This window comes from Echinops telfairi, unplaced genomic scaffold (assembly GCF_000313985.2).
Source record: "Echinops telfairi isolate 266 unplaced genomic scaffold, ASM31398v2 ScPeMD7_5;HRSCAF=22, whole genome shotgun sequence".
In the NCBI taxonomy this organism is placed as follows: Eukaryota; Metazoa; Chordata; class Mammalia; order Afrosoricida; family Tenrecidae; genus Echinops; species Echinops telfairi.
Genome location: NW_022103901.1, coordinates 30493241 through 30510154, shown reverse-complemented (window position 1 = coordinate 30510154; position 16914 = coordinate 30493241).

The following is a 16914-nucleotide window of genomic DNA, read 5'->3' as shown; positions in this document are numbered from 1 at the left end:
CTACTTCGCGGAATTTCATTTATCACGGTAGGGTCTAGAACCGATTAACCGCGATAAACGAGGGTTCACTGTATACCCATTCACACACAATTCTGTTGTTTGGGATTATACAGCCCTCAATGGTATCAGCTCTACCTCCCCCGCTTCGGAATTCTTAACATCACCCCAAATAGAAGGTCTGTAACCAGTCAAGCAACAATCCCTCATTCACCTCCCAGCCCCGGCCCCTAGTCCACTGCCAGCCAGCCAGCTTCAACTCAGAGTGACCCTGTAAGACAGGTTGGAGCTGCTCCCAGGGTCTTCAAGGCTGGAAGCCTTTATGGAAGCGGACAGCCTTCACGTTCACCCTCAGAGCAGCCGGTAGGTGTTCTACCTTGCAAGTAGCAGCCCACGACTCCAACTGCCACCAGGGCTCCTCCAACGTCTGCCACCCTTTCATTTGTGTCTAGAAATGTGTCTATTCTCAATATGTCACACACCCAGGATCATATAACATTTGCCTCTTGGTATATGGCCTCTATAAGAAGCCTTAGGGTGTGATCTGCTAACCACAAGGTTGGTGTCCACGGGAGACTGGTGAGGTCATCTGCTTCCGTAAAGATTTATCACCTTGTAAACCCTACGGAGCCGGTCTCCTCTGTCTTATAAGGTTGCTAGCAGTCGGAATTCACTGGATCGTAGTGGGTTTTTAATTTTTTTCTTTGGGTCTCTCTAGCTTTTGGTGAACGTTAAAGAGGCTAAGGTTTTATGTGATGGACATCCTGAAATAATTATAAATAAACACGGGATGCAATTTTTGTCTACAGTGTGTATAGATAGGGTGGTTCAAAGTCATGTGAGCTCTGGTAGGAAAGTTGTGCTAATTTCCCACAAATTACTTTGTGAATTATTAGCTGCTCTTGCGACCCACTATTTGTATGATCAGAAATTTTCCAATCATTCTTTCCAGAAACATTAACCACAGTAGAATGTTCTAGATGAGGATACTCGTAAAATATCGTCATTAATTTAAAAAAGGGAAAAGATGATTATGTTTTCTGCCAGGTCCTCCCTTAAAAGATTTTCTCTTTGCAGAATCTGGGATGGTTAGGGACTGTGTCAACTAGACCCCTGGATAAAGGTGAGGCGGAGCCCAACCTATCTACTGGATCACAGCCTAATGACCCCTCCTTGGTATCATGAGACTTTTGTTTTTTGTTTTTTATTTTTTATCTATTTATTTATTTATTTTGACTTTTGTTTTTTTAATAAGAGAGACAGAGCAAAGTTGAATTCACTTTGCCCTTCACCTTCGGCCAGAGCTAGATCTTACATCTGGTTCCTTGATCTCCTGTTGTGTTCCTGCCGATCCCAGGAGCTGTCAGCAGACTAGTGACAGCGGATTCATACAGCGGATTCACTCAGCGGATTGGGGCCTCTGCGTCCACCAGCATGTGCCCCCTGCTGTCTCTGCTTCATCATCAGCTTCCTGTTCATGGACTCCCACGAGTCAGGAGAAGCCTGACTTGACTGGGACTGGACCTACCTATTTCTTCAATAGTGTAAGCCATTTCTCGATATACATCTTTCGATAGACAAATACATACCCAAATCACTGGTTGTGCTTCTCTAGAGTCCTTTAAATGCTTGACAGCTGCTTAATCGCCCTGTGAATGAGTGGGAGACAAGCATGCAGGCAGCGTCGAAAAGTGCAGCTGCTTCAATGGCTGGGCCAAAGGCGGCTGGAAGAGCCAAGTTATCGGGAGGGACACGGCTGAACCCTGCCATGTCCTGCCCGGCACCCCCTGTGTACCTGAGGATCAGGAGCTACTTGGGGAGATCAGCAGTGAGGCAAAGGCTGAATGAGCTTTGGGAAGAAGAGCAATAAGGAGCTTTGGAGAGGGAAAACTGAGAGCCCCTGGATCAAGTAGACAAGCCCAAGACCTATTGATATTGGCGACCAGTGAGTGTGTGTGTGTGTGTGTGTGTGTGTGTGTGTGTCCTATCCACCATGGGAAGTATTCAGCAGTGCCTCTGACCCAACAGCCACCTCTATTGTGACACTCACAATAAACACCTTCAGACATTCCCAACTGTCCCCCCCAGAGGACACACAATTGTCCCCACTCCTTGAGAACCATAGTGACAACTGAATCAACCAGGTGTAGGTCTTCGCCCACTCCACCCCCAAAGATGCGCCAATTGGGCTGGGCTATGATTCTCAGTGGTGTGGAAGTTATGTAATGGTGGGATGTGGCTGTTAAGGGGTGAGGGGCAGAGACAACACCTTCCTCCAGGTGTGGCGCTGATCTGATGTCACAGGAGTTTCCTTGGCGTGAGGCCTGAGTCACCTTTATTCTTTTCTCTTTTTTTTCCCAATCATTTTATTAGGGCCTCATACAACCCTTATCACAATCCATACATACATCAATTGTGTAAAGCACATTTGTACATTCATTGCCCTCATCATTCTCAAAACATTTCCTCTCCACTTAAGCCCCTGGCATTAGGTCCTCATTTTTCCCCTCCCTCCCCACTCCCCCCTCCCTCATAAGCCCTTGATAATTTATAAATTGTTATTTTGTCATATCTTGCCCTGTCCCGAGGAGAGTGAAGTAGGTAGAGCGAGAGGGACCTCCTACCACCGAGAAAGAAGGCTTACGAGCAGATATGTCCTTGGATCCTGAGTCCCTGCACTGGAACTTTCTAGAACTAGGAGATGCACAGAGAAACCTGGCACTCTGAACTTGGGCTTTTGCCTTGCTCCATTTCAAGAAGCCCTGGTGGTCAAGTGGGTTCTGGACTGGCTTGCTAACCACAAAGCCAGCAGTTTGAACCCCCAGCTGCTCCATAGGAGAGTGCTTGCAAAAATGTACCATCTGGGACTCAACTCAGGGCAGTGCTAGCCTGTCCTGCAGGGGTGCTATGAGCCGGAGTCAACTCTATGGCAATGGGCTTTGGGGCTTTGGGGTTGGTTAAGGAGCTCTTAGGAATCGTGGTGGGCTGCTAACTTTAAAATTTGTGGTTCAAGCCCACACGTTGCTCTGAGGGAGAAAGCTGAGGCTGTCTGAACCCACAAGGATTTAGAGCAGGGGTTCTCAACCTTCCTGATGCCAAGACCCTTTCATACAGTTCCTCATGTGGGGGTGACCCCCAACCATAACATTATTCTCATTGCTACTTCATCACTGTCATTTTGCTACTGTTATGAATCAGGTGACCCCTGTGAAAGGGTCATTCAATCCCCAAAGGGGTCGCGCCCCACAGGTTGAGAACTGCTGTTTTAGAGTCTCAGAAAGCCTGTAGCGGGCTAGCTGTGAGTTGGAATCTTTGATTTTCCTCACTTGCCTTTGCTTCAAATAGGCGGAGACCAGTGGTCGTCCCTTAATTGGCTAACTAACTCTGGCATCAAGTGTAAGAACTGATTTGTCTCTTAGGGTTTGTTGGTTTTTCTGTTAGTAAAACCTCAATTTTTCTTTGAAATTGTGGTTTGCAAGGAGTGACATCCTCCGCCCCTCGTCCCCCCACCGCCTCAGTTCAAGGGGTGGGCATTTGAAGTAGGCCAGAGATCATCGATGCTTTCCATTCCACTAGACACAGGGACGGATTCTGGATGGGCACCAATGACCCACTTTCAGGAGAGACCAGGGCCTGGACAAGGACATCCTGTCTGGTAACGCAGAGGGGACAGCGGTCAAGGAGAAGGCCTTCAGTGGGGTGGATGGACCCAGTGGCTGCAACAATGAGCTCAACCCTAGGAATGATGATTGTGCACAGGGTCGCCGTGGATTGGAGCTGATGTGAAGGTATCTGACAACAACAACAATTTATCCACGATATTTTCTAGTTCCAAAAGCTCTAATGAACCCGCCCCGGAAGACCTTCAATGAGAGGGATGGACACAGGGGCTGCAGCCAAGAACTCAAACATGGGAATGAGTGTGAGGACGGGCGGGACAGGGTCAGGTTTTGTTCTGCTGTACACCTACAGTCACTGGGAGTTGGGACTGACTTGAGGGGACTTCACCGCAACATCCATCTCTACAGTTTTCTTTCTTTCTTTTTCTGAGCCATTTTCACCTAGAAGTTCATACTTGTGAGAAGGATCACGCTGTCTCATAGGAAAAGCAGAAGCTAGTAAGATTCTTGTGTCGAATACAGTGTCCTCAGTTACATGCCTGTTTAGTTATGCATAGTTCAAGGTCACTAAGACAGAAAAAATGTGGGACAAAACTCAACATCATAAAAAAGATCAAACTTACTGGTCAGCTAGAGACTGATAGACACCCCAAGACTAGGACCCTCAGTCACCCTTGAGGTCTGGAATTGAACTCACCCCCATGGCTTTATTTTCAGCTGAACAATGGACAGGTCTCTTAGTGGAACAATAACATGAGGGAGACACTCACACGCTAGTATCATCAACCATTTGACACCCAGAGAGCAGCATTTATTCAAGGTCAAAGTTCATAAGGGTTAGGAAAGAACCAAACCAAACCCACGGCCATGCAGTCCATTGCTACTCCCGGACCCTTAAGGACAGGGTAGCCCCGCCCCTTTGGGTTTCCAAGACTTTAATCTTGATTGGACCAGACGTCGTCATCGTCCTCCTGCGGAGGGGCTGGCGGTCAGCAGCTGAGTCCATAACAGACCCATGAGAACAGGGAGGAAGTGGGAGCCAGCACTTCTTAGAGAGCACAGGAGCGGATGAATGAAAAGATGGGGGCTTTCTATTCACCAGCGGCTTCGAGCCTTTGAAAGACGCCAGCAGTCGCTGGTATCCTGTGAAACAGAGCTCTAAAAGGAGTCAGACGTTCTTTGAAAAGCATCAGCCTCCTCTATCATGCTGCATCTAATTCATATTTTACATAAGGACTGTTCTGACAAAAGAGGAGATTTCACTCATTCAGTAAATAAATACCTACTGGGGGACAAAAAAGAGCCAGACATGCCATGCATGCGTTTCAACAGCCTGTCGCAGTCATAATGGGCTTTATTGACGTAATGAACTTGAGAAGATGGGTGGTATCCATTTGCACCGGTCTAATTGGAAAAAAAAATGAAAAAGAAAGATCTGGTCATAAGGAGTAGACACAGGACTTGTCTAGCGATAATAAAATGTTTTAATGGCTGTAACCTTGGAGCCATAAAGTACTGATCAAGCGGGGGTGGGGGTGCGATGGTGTGGATTTCTGATAAGGAAGTTACTATATTGACTCATTGTTGTCATGCCAGCAGAGACAAGAAACAACTTCCAGGAGCCTCCTGTTAGAAAGCTGAGGGAATTCTCTGGGCAAATCCATACGAAGGCTGTCATAAAATATCCAGTGTGATTAACTAATAACGCGTGGTGACCGTTCAGGTTTAAGGGGCCTGGGGAAAAGACAGGATGGGGCGGTGTCATTCCGCCGTGGCTCCCTTCGGGGCTAATGTCGACATGCACACGTGCTAGATCGGCAAGGAGAACGACCAATGGTCTCCTTCAGATGGGGCTGTGTGGCGAATGATTGCGCCCCTCCCCCCACACACACCCCGAGGTTCAGGCTGTCAATATTAACCTGCCATTTCCTTTAGGGGCAGAGCATAAACCGTTCCTGCAAATTCCAAGGCACTTTCTTGGATGTCAATGAACTGTTTCAGATGCACCAATGGAGACAGAATTGTGAACCCGCCCCCTGTGCAGTCTGCCATCGGGATGGTGAGAATTGGATGACCTACTGTCAAAGAAGTCGGGACTGTGGATGTCTTTAAAAAGAATTAATGGCCCCAACAGTAGTTATGTGTTGGGTTGCTAACTGCAAGGTCAGCAGTTTGAAACCTCCGATTACTCTTAGGGAGAAAGACGGATCTTCTAGTCCCATAACGAGTTCTGGTCTCAGAAACTCACAGGGGCAATTCGACTGTCCTGTAGGGTTGCTATGAGTCAGCATCCACTCAATGGCAGTGAGCTTGGTGTTGTCTTTTGTCTGTTTTGGGTTTTTTTTGTTTTAAAGGAAAGTGAAACCCAGCGCAGTAGAGTTGGTACCAACTCATAAGGCCCCTTTAAGACAAGAGTTGAACTGTCTCGTGGCTTTCTGAGTCTCTAAATCTGTGCTGGGCTGCTATTACAAGATCAGCAGTTTGAACCTACCAACTGATCCAACAGAGAAAGACGAGGCTTTCTGACAGCCAAAGGGGAAGACTGTCCTATAGTGTTAATATGTCAGAATGAACTCCATGGCAGGGACTTGTTGAGTCTGAAATCTTTACAGAAACGGACAGCTCTGTTTCTCTCCCACGGAGGCTGGTGGGTTTGAACCACCAACTTTTGGTGAGTGCTTTGGCTGGCCAAGGGCTCCTTTTGAAAACAGTAAAACTGTTAGGTTAATTCTGACTCGCAGCAATTCTAGATACAGTTTCCGAGGCTGTAAATTTTTATGAAAGTAGATGGCCTCGTCTTTCTTCTCAGAGCCCATGGTGGATTCGAACCACCCAATTTCCAAAGCTTTGCTAGACAGCATGACCAGCTACGTTGAAGTCAATTTGATTAGAATGGGTTTTTAAGAGCAGGTGTTGTCATTTGATTTCTTTCTTTTCTATCCACTTGTTCTGCTTGGTTTGGCTCACTTCTGGTCTCTTCTTCTCCTCCATGCTGGAGGTCACCCCCTAAACTGATTTCATTTCGTGAACCCTCATTTTGTCCTTGCTGCTGGTTTTCAGGGAGTTCCTCAAATTGATTTTCAAGCTCATTTCGTTCTTCGACTGAGTTTTTCTGCTATTTATTCCACCAGTGCCTTTAATTCCATCGATGACATTCTTCATGCTTAGTACCACCACTGTTGTTGTCAGGTGCTCAGTCCACTCTGACGTGTGGTGACCCTGTTACAACAGAACAAATCACGGCCTTGTCCTGCACCATGCTCACCTTAGGAAAGCAGGACCGCGAGGGCTCGTTTTACGATTTCTCTTCCTCGTTTCAGATGACTAATAAGCTTCTGTCGTCTGTGTCTATAGACGATGCTTATTTTAAATTCTTGGAATCTCTTTTGCTTTAAAAATATTGTATTGTGCGTTCAGTGAAAATTTACATGGAAAATGATGCTCTCGCTTGATCATTTCGGTGGCACTTTTCAAAACTGGTCAACATTCGCTCGCTCTCTCCTTCTCCATCTCTGGCTTCCTCTTCCTTCACTCTGCCCGCTGTCACCATCAAATTCTGTTTCTTTGAGGATGAAAACCTTTCATCCTTGTTCTTCTTTTCTGACAGTGGTCTCAGAATATTTGTCTTGATGAAATTGACTAATTGCACGGAGCGTATCTTCCAACCTCATCCATGCCAAGAGGCGTCTGGCAGTTTGCATTATTCTTTCGCAACGGCTAAGCACCCCATCGAATGTCTGGGCCAAAGTCTATCTGTCCTTTCCTCCGCCAACGGCAGCTGAGCTTGCTTCCAGCATCTTGCTATTGTGGGTAGCACTGAGATGGACGTGGGTGTGCACGTGGATCTGCTCATGTTTTGCTTCTTATTTCTATAGGGAATAATCTGAGTAGAGAGATTGCTGGGTCATATGATATTTTTTAAATAGGCAGTTTTATTGGTACATAATCCAAATATCATAAATTCAATAGTCCAATACTATCAAGAAGAGTTGTACAATCGGTAACCACGAATAAACGTTATCCTCTGTTAAAAAAAGAAGAGTTGTGCAATTGTCACTACAATCGATTTTAGAATATTTTCTTCTTGTACTCCTTGTTATTAGCCTCCCCACTTATCCCCAACCTCCTGCCAAACCCCAGTGAAGCATTAGTCCAGTTACTCTCTCGATAGATTCACCAATCCTGGATTTCATAGACCAAAAAGCATACAGAAGCAAAAAACAAAGGGGAAAAAAGCTAACAACAACAACAACATCAACAACAACAAAATAAAACAGAAAAACACCAGATTAAAATAAAACAGAAAATGTGAAAAACTAGAACTTTTTATTTAAATTGGGGGTTCATGCAACTCTTTTTTAAAAATTTTGCTTTTGCTCTGTATGTTTTTCTTTCTTTTTAAAAAATCATTTTATTGGGGGCTCATACAACTCTTATCACAATCCATACATCCATCGATTGTGTAAAGCACATTTGTACATTTGTTGCCCTCATCATTCTCAAAACGTTTGCTCTCCACTTAAGCCCCTGGCATCAGCTCCTCTCGTACAACTCTTACCACAATCCATAACCCTTCCATTGGGTCAAGCACATTTGTACATTTGTTGCCATCATCATTTTCAAAACATTTTCTTTCTAATTGAGCCCTTGATATCAGCTCCTCGCTTTTCCCCCTTCCTCTCCCACCCTCCCTCCCTCATGAACCCTTGATAATTTATAAATTACCATATTATTATTTTTCCATGTCATACACTGTCCGATGTCTTCCTTCACCCAGTTTTCTGTTGTCCATTCCCCTGGGAGGGGGTTATATATAGATCATTGTGATTGGTTTCCCCTTCCTCCCCCCACCTTCCCCTTCCCCTCCTGGTATCACTACTCCCAATATTGGTCCTGAGGGGCTTATCAATCCTAGATTCCCTGTGTTTTCAGCTCTTATCTGTACCTGTGTACATGCTCTGGTCCAGCCAGATTTGTAAGGTAGAATTGGGGTTATGATAATGGGGTCGTGGGGGAGGAGGAAGCATTGAAGTAGAGGAATGTTGTATGTTTCAACGGAGCTGTACTGCAGCCTGACTGGCTCTTCTCTTCCTTGTGACCCTTCTGTAAGGGGATGTCAAATAGTCTTTGGGTCTTCACTCTACACACACCCTCATTCACAATGATATGATTTTTTGTTCTCGGTCTTTGATGTCTGATACCTGATACCTGATTGACACCTCGTGGTCACACAGGCTGGTGTGCTTCCACGTGGGCTTTGTTGCTTCTCAGTTAGAAGGCCGCTTATTTGCCTTCAAGCCTTTAAGACCCCAGACATTATATCTTTTGATAGCTGGGCACCATCAGCTTTCTTCACCACATTTGCTTATGCACCCATTTGTCTTCAGAGATCGTGTTGGGAAGGTGAGCATGATGGAATGCCAGGTTATTAGAACAAAGTGTTCTTGCATTGAGGGAGTACTTGAGTAGAGGCTCAATGTCCGTCTGCTACCTTAATACTAAACCTATAGATATATCCACATAGATCTATTTCCCTATCGTTATAAATATATTTATATACATGCCTGTATTTAGACCTCTATCAATGCCCTTTGCCTCCCAGGTATTTCCTCTATTTCCTTTTACTTTCTTCTTGTCCCGCTGTCATGTTAGACCTTCATTCGGGTTTCAGTAATTCCTCTCGGTTACATTGTCCTTGATCAAGCCCTGCCAGGCATTCTATGCCCTGCTAGCTGTCAATTTTAGATCACTTGTTGTTCCCTTGTCCCTGGGTTTGTTAACACCCACTTCCTTCCCACCACTCCCCACTCCCGCCTCCCCCTCTCCTGTGTCCCCAGGCACTGTTGATCCCCTTGTTTTCTCCTCCAGATTGTTTATCCTGCCCATCTTATCTAGATAGACCTGCAGAGACAATAATAAGCACAAAAACAAGACAGAGCAAAACAAAGCAACAAAAGAAACCAAAAATAACAACAACAACAACAAAATGACAACAACAAAAAAAAAGAGAGAGAAAAGCCTCTGAATAGTTCCAGGTCTGTTTGTTGACCTTTAGGAGTGTTTTCCGGTTGAGTCTGATGGGGTGCCACGTCCTGACCCCAAAGTCTATTTTTGGTATTCCCCGGGGACTTCATTGCGTTGCTCCCCTTGCTGCTCTGTTGCACGCCCTTAGCATTGTGCCCCAGTGTGGTGGGGTCAGATTGGGCACAATTCCAGCACTGTGCCTCCAGTGGTGTCCCTCGTAGTGCTATGGTCAGTGAGGGACATCATGTCTCATGGTGGGGCCAGCCCTATGGTCCTCTCTGTGCATTGGCTGCTCTGAGCAGGAATATCGTCCTGGGGGCTTGGTGGTAGAGCAACTTTAAAATTAGTCCAAAAGGGAAACAATTAGTTAAAAGGGAGATCAAACGATAGGGTGTTAGATTTTAACCAACTACATCTGCCATAGCCACTTTCCAATGCACTTTGTACCCTAACAGGCTGTTCACATCCCCGGTCTCTGTTCCTAGGACAGTCACCTGAGGCTTACTCCATGTGCATCGGATGACCTTTTCATTATCATTTGCGTGAGGAGGTGCCATACTGCTTTCTATAGTTCCATATTTTTAGTCTCTTCTGGTGACGCATCCAAAGTACGTGGTGAGATGAAGCCTCACCATTCTAGCTTCTAAGGACCATTCTGGCTGTACTTTTTCCAATACCGATCTGTTTGCTCTTTTGGCAGTCCACAGTACTTTCAGCACCATAATGCAAATACATTAATACTTCTTCGGCCTTCCTAATTCATTGTTCCAACTTTCACCTGCATGGGAGGTGATTGAGGATACCCTGGCCTGGGTCAGGCCCACCTTAGTCCTCAAAGCCTCCAACACTCTGCAGAGGTCTTGAGAGATTTACCCAGTGCGATCAGTCGCTTAATTTCTTTAAGCCACTGACAGATATGTGGCAGGCAAAATCATAGAAATGTTTATTCAACAAAACACCTAAAACGTGAAGCTATGGTTTCTCGACATATCCCCCGCCCGGGACTACACAGTTTGGAAGGCAGTGTTTCCCTCTCTCTAGCCCTGTCCTGAAGAAGTCTGCACTCTTGGGTTTACACCATGTCAAAATGGCAGTTTGGGCATCCCTGAAGGATTCAAATTGTGTTCCTTTTCCATGTTCTTCGGGTTTGGGGAACCAAAGGAAGTCGGAAGGAGCGAGATCGCGTGTAGGGTGGGTGGGGTGAGGTTTCCAATGAAAGTCTCATACGACAGCTTTTGTCATCTTCAAAGGATAAGGAGTGGGCGGGAGGGGCTGTATAGTTAGGATGGGCAATAGCTGCTGCACACCAGGACTTCAGACTTATAAGGCCACCAGTAGGTGGTATCTAAGAGTGATTTAGCAGAATGGAATGGAACCGATGGAAAGCAAGGGTGACCATGTTTCTCCTGCTGGGTGGGGCCGCTTTGATCTCCAAGGTTATTCACCATCTGGTTGTGGGTAGTAGATCTCCAGGCCTTTCTTCCTACTCTGACTTAGCCTGGAAGCCCGGCCAATACCTGTTCAGCATCAAACTGCTGTTAGGTTCCCTCGGGTCAGTTCTGATTCCGCGACCTCACGTTCAGCAGCACAAAACACCCCCCAGTCCTGTGCCGCCCTCACCACTGCTCTTATGTATGAGGTCATTTTGCGGCCACTGGATCAATCCAGCAGTGGAGGCCCTTCCTCTTCTTCACTGCCCCTCCACCTGACCAAGTGTGACGTCTTCTCCAGGGACCGGTCTCTCTTGACAACATGTCCAAAGTAGGTGACACAAAGTCTTGCCATCCTGGCTTCTAAGGAGCATTTCGTGTGCAGTTCTTCCAAGACAGACCTGTTTGTTCTTCTGGCCGTCCACGGTCCTTTCAAGACGCCTCGCAATCACCATTATTCAAATGCAGCAGTTCAGATTCCAGCATCCTAGCAACACACATGCCTCTGCTGACCGGCAGATGGGGGGTGTCCATGAGGTGCCCTCGCTGGGGTCACACCGGGGTCTTCTTCACTGAGGGCCACCGTCCCTGTTGTCGTTCCACCGTGATCCTCCCTGCTTCCAGCCAGACGCCCAGGCTCCAGCTCCTTCCTCTGCTCTGGGAAGAAGCTGAGTTCTCTTTCTCTTGAGCCTCTGGACTCAAGAAGGAAACCGTTCTCCCCACAATAAGCCTGAACCCCGACTCAGCAAGTTGCGTGAATTCTTCCCACGGAATTTCCCCGCATTCTCCCGGGGCTTTGTCTGCTCCGGAACGTTCCTGCTTTTGTTGTTGTTGTTTGCTTGCTTTAATTCTTTCCGTTTTATTTGTGGAATATAACTTACCCAAGAGGGGCCCTGGTAGTGAAGTGGATAACGCATTAGGCTGCCAACCACAAGGTCAGCAGTTCGAAACCACCAGCGGTTCTGTGAGAGAAAGACACGGCTTTCTATTCCTGTAAACAGTCTTGGCTATCCATAGGGCCTGTTCTACCCTGTTTGACAGGGTGGCTGTGGGTCGCAATGGGCTCAATGGCACTGTGGGGTGAGGTGTGCAGTAGTGGGAACGCATACAAAGGGAAACGTGCCACGTGGACTCACCTGGCAGCTACACAACTCGTTTCCTCCCCTATGCCCTGCCCTACGACCCCATTCTCCCATCATCCCCCATTCCAGTATTTCTTCAAACTTTCCTAAATCTGGCCACCCGTGAAAATGCCCTCTTTTCGCCCTTTAGCTCCTCAATGTTCTTCTCTCCTCTGCTCCAGTCTCTCACAAACGGCTTTATTGTTGTCCTAAAACTGGACCACACATCTCATCCCTCCGGGGGCTGCCTGGCACACTCCTCTTTTCCAGACAGACTTCTGCAAAAAGTTACACAAACACTGCCAACATCAGCGCATCCGGAGCCTATTTAAATGTGTACCAGTCCCTCCATAAGAGGCCCGGTGGCACAGTGATATTGAGTTGGGCTGAGACTCCCCCCTCCAAGGTCACAGCAGTGAGAGACAGTCTCTCCATAGGGCTTCCTGTCCACTTACCACTTGTGGTGTATGTCATGGAGTTAGTTCTGACCCAGAGAGAACCCCTCTGGTCCTGCACTGTCCTTGCCGTTGTTCCTGTGCCTGAGCCCGTTCTTGCACCCACCATGTCCATCCACCTCCTTGAGGGCCTTCCTCTTTTCTGCGGCTCCTCACCTTGACCGAGCTTGATGTCCTTCTCCAGGGACTGGTCTCTCCCGAAAACAAATGAAGACAAATAGAGTTTAGCATTTAAGTTTTTATTTTGCTTTGTTGTTGAGAGAATGCCGAGCGAACCATCCACCAATTCAACAGCTTCCCCACCCCACAAGAGTAGCTGGCACAGATACCTCAGATCCCAGGCAGGTGGTTGTAAAGGTATGATTGAATTGAGGAACATTGTTTGGTTACTGCCGTGTTGATAAATCAATCAAAGGTTGCATTGTCATTCCTTACAACCATTGCTTTTAAAAAAAATCATTTTATTGGGGGCTCATGCAACTCTTATCACAGTCCATCCCTCCATCCATTGTGTCAGGCACATTTGTACATTTGTTGCCATCATCATTTTCAAAACATTTGCTTTCGACGTGAAATCTTGGTATCAGCTCCTCATTCTTTACAGCCGTTGCTTTAAAAAAAAAATTCCCCCTTACGATTAGTACATGCAAAGTTTATTAGTGTGTGTTTTTTCTGTCACACCTCGGTGACATGGCCCTTCATGGGTTGACACTGGCATGCTCCCAGGAGGTGACAGATGTAGCCCTGTAACATTGCTTCTGGCAGACGCACAGTCACATCAGCCTGACCCTTGTCATTCACCCGGGACTTTCTCATCAAGCAGTATCCCAAACCTATTGACAAGCCCATTCTATTGTTACAACAAACCAATTCCACAGAACAGCTATTTTTTAAATGGCAGAGATGAATTCTTTATTAAATAAGTGTGTGTGTGTATGTGTGGGGGAGTTTATGTCTCCTGATTTTCTGATGGACAAATCCACATTAGAGGTTGTTGGTTTTTTTTTTTTCAAAGCTGGTCTAATGTGCTTTGAAGCATCAAGTCTTATGAAAAGCCTGTTGTCTCTTAGTGAAGCTGAGCTTAATCATACGTAGCTTTCAACAAATACTAATTTACCAAAATATGAAAAGGACAGAGGAATTGTCAATACCTACCAACGCTATGACACAGTTTTTATGTGATTCCCCCTCCTCCTTTAGAATAGACTTAGGATGCCAGTTTATTTCTTTTTGAAAGATCAAGATGTGATCTTTTAAAGGCAAAGGCTGGGGGGTGGGGATACAGAACGTGAAAAACCTTCTATGTTTTGAAAAGCTGGGAACCTGGAACACAATCCTGTCCGTTGAGCTCCATGAGGGCTTGCGGCATGCGAGGGAAATAACAGGTGAGGGCCAACAAAGAGGATGCTATTTAAACGGCGGGTGTTGCTGAGACTGCAGAGCAAAACGTACACGGACTCAACCGTTTCTCCAAGGACAATGCACAGGCCTTGAGGACGTTCTCCCCGTTGTCAGCGGTCAAGGTCAGAGGCTTTCTTTTTTTTTTTTTTTAATTTTTTTTTTTTAAACATTTTATTAGGGGCTCATACAACTGTTATCCCAATCCATACACACATCAATTGTGTAAAGCGCATTTGTACATCGTTTCTCAAAACATTTTCTCTCCATTGAAACCCCCGACATTAGGTCCTCATTTTCCCCCTCCCTCCCCGCTCCCCCCTCCCGCATGAGCCCTTGAAAGTTTATAAATGGGTATTTTGTCATATCTTGCCCTGTCCGACGTCTCCCTTCATCCACTTTTCGGTTGTCTGTCCCCCAGGGAGGAGGTCACACACAGTTCCATGTAATCGGTTCCCTCCTTCCTACCCATTCTCCCTTTACCCTCCCTGTTTTGCCACTCAGACCACTGGTCCTGTAGGGCTCATCCGTCCCAGATTCCCTGTATTTCCAGTTCCCATCTATACCAGTGTACCTTCTCGGTCAGAGGCTTTCTCTGAGTCGTTCTTCCCTAATTTACTAAACTCCCACCCCTGAGCCACCCCCACCTTCCTAGGTAATCTCCTGAGTTATTTTGTCACTTTAATCCCATACTGAGAGTTCCTAAAAGAGTACAGTGCCCAAGACAGACATTTTCTCCCGTCGTCATCGTTGTTAGGTGTCATTGTGTTGGTTCTGACCCACAGCAACCCTGTGCACAACAGAGTGAAACACCGCCTGTCCTGCACCATCCTCACAGTTGTTCCTGTGCTTACGCTCATTGTTGCAGTCACCAGATCAATCCATCTCCTGCAAGGCAGCTTCTTTTTTGCGGCCTTTCTATTTTACCAGACATACTTTACCAAATGATTGTCTAGTTTGGAGAAGACTCTAGGGTAGTGGTTCTCAACCTTCCTCATGCCTCGACCTTTTAATATAGTTCCTCATGTGTGGTGATCCCCAGCCATAAAATTATTTTCGTTGCTACTTCCTAACTGTCATTTTGCTACTGTTAGGAATCTGGAGACCCCTGAGAAAGGGTTGTTGGACCCCCCCAAAGGTGTCTCGACCCACAGGGAATATTTTTGGTGTAAGGTTTAAAGATCATGTATCTCAAGACAGTAGTTTTGGGTTCATCCATCCTCCGTGGCTCCAGGCAACCCGGAGCCCAGGTAAATTTCAGATTTTGTTTTACATTTCCCTCCTTTTGATCAAGATTCAACTATAGAATCTTTAATCAAAATGTTCTGTAATGACTGTCAGATAGGCACCACTCAGTTCTGGTCCCTTGGCAAAGGAGGCTGTTATTCATGGAGGCAGTTAGCCACACATTGCACACATTCCTAACTCTCCTTTTTCTGTTGCTCTAAGCAAATAGAGACCGATTGTTTTTTCTTGGATGGCTGCCCGCAAGCTTTTAAGATCTGAGTTAGTTAGTTTATTGTGCCAACCTGGCTGATAAAAACATGTGGGGTTAATTGAAGGGCAGAGGGATAAATGGCTCAGTGAGCCTCACCTTTCGAGTTCTCGGGTCTCTTACTTTCTGATGGTCGCATCAGGGTGCAGCTGCCTTAGCAGTTCCCTGCTTCAGCTTGCAAGGCTGACTTCCTGCAAGACATCCCCAAGGAGAAGTCACATGGACCTGCCCCAATGCAGCCCTGGGTGCTGGAGCAGCCGTGTGGAGACCCCTGCTAGTGCTGAGATGCTTATCCGTTCACTGACTCAGCTTTCCTCCTGCAGTCAGCATCATTGCCTCTGTTTTGTAGTGGGCATCATTGCCTCTGTTTTGTGAGATGGAGGACTTTGTAGACTGGTGTTGGACATATGGGTTAATGGGTTAATGTTGGACTCGTGGGCTTGGGCAGCACTGGGTTGGGATGTTTTCTTGATGCACACTTAAACTTTACATAAAACTCTCTTATACATGAGTTTCTGTGGATTTGTTTCTCTAAAGTACCCAGACTAACACAAGATCCTAAGAACTACGAAGAACTAGGAGGTAGAACAAAAGCACTAAACGTACTATTAGGCCAATTAACTAAGCTGTCCCATGAAACTGTGACCTGAAACCGCCAAACCAAGGAACCAGATCCCATGAGGTGTTTGGCTGCACAAAAGTAGACTCAACAGGTACTCTTTTGTTGTAGTAGTAAATCTATCACACAATCAAGATGGTGTTTTGATAATGACCCAAAATGAGCCCTAATGCTGCATATATATAATAGATGTATTATGTACCAGTGTGTGTGTTTCATTTTAAGGGCAAAGAAGAATAGACGCATTTGGATTTGGGTGCTGGCTAAGAGTGTTGAAAGTACCAGGTCACTTTCCAGGCTCTGCCCCTAGGGCGCCTTCTAAAACCTACTTTCGGCTTCTTCTCCTCGCCGTTTCTCCACCATCCTGAGTGTGGTGGGTTTTCCACCGTCACAATGTTGTCTCGCAAGACTTTCAGGATCAAGAGATTCCTGGCCAATAAACAAAAGCCGAATCAACGCATTCCCCAACGGATTCAAGCAAAAACTGGCAATAAGATCAGGTACAACTCCAAGAGAAGACATTGGAGAAAAACAAAGCTGGGTCTGTAAGGAGCCCTCCCGAGGGATGGCACGCACAGGTGCATTTACCCAGGCTCATGAGCAGTCTGTCGTGCTGAGTTGAAGACTTTGTCCCCATCGGATCCATTGACCTTGTACTGGCCAATATCTGGTTTCTTCCTTGGTTGTTCTGCATCAAGAGTTTAACAATAAATAATGTAAGACCATTGGTTTGGCGGGGGGTGGGGATGGAGGGA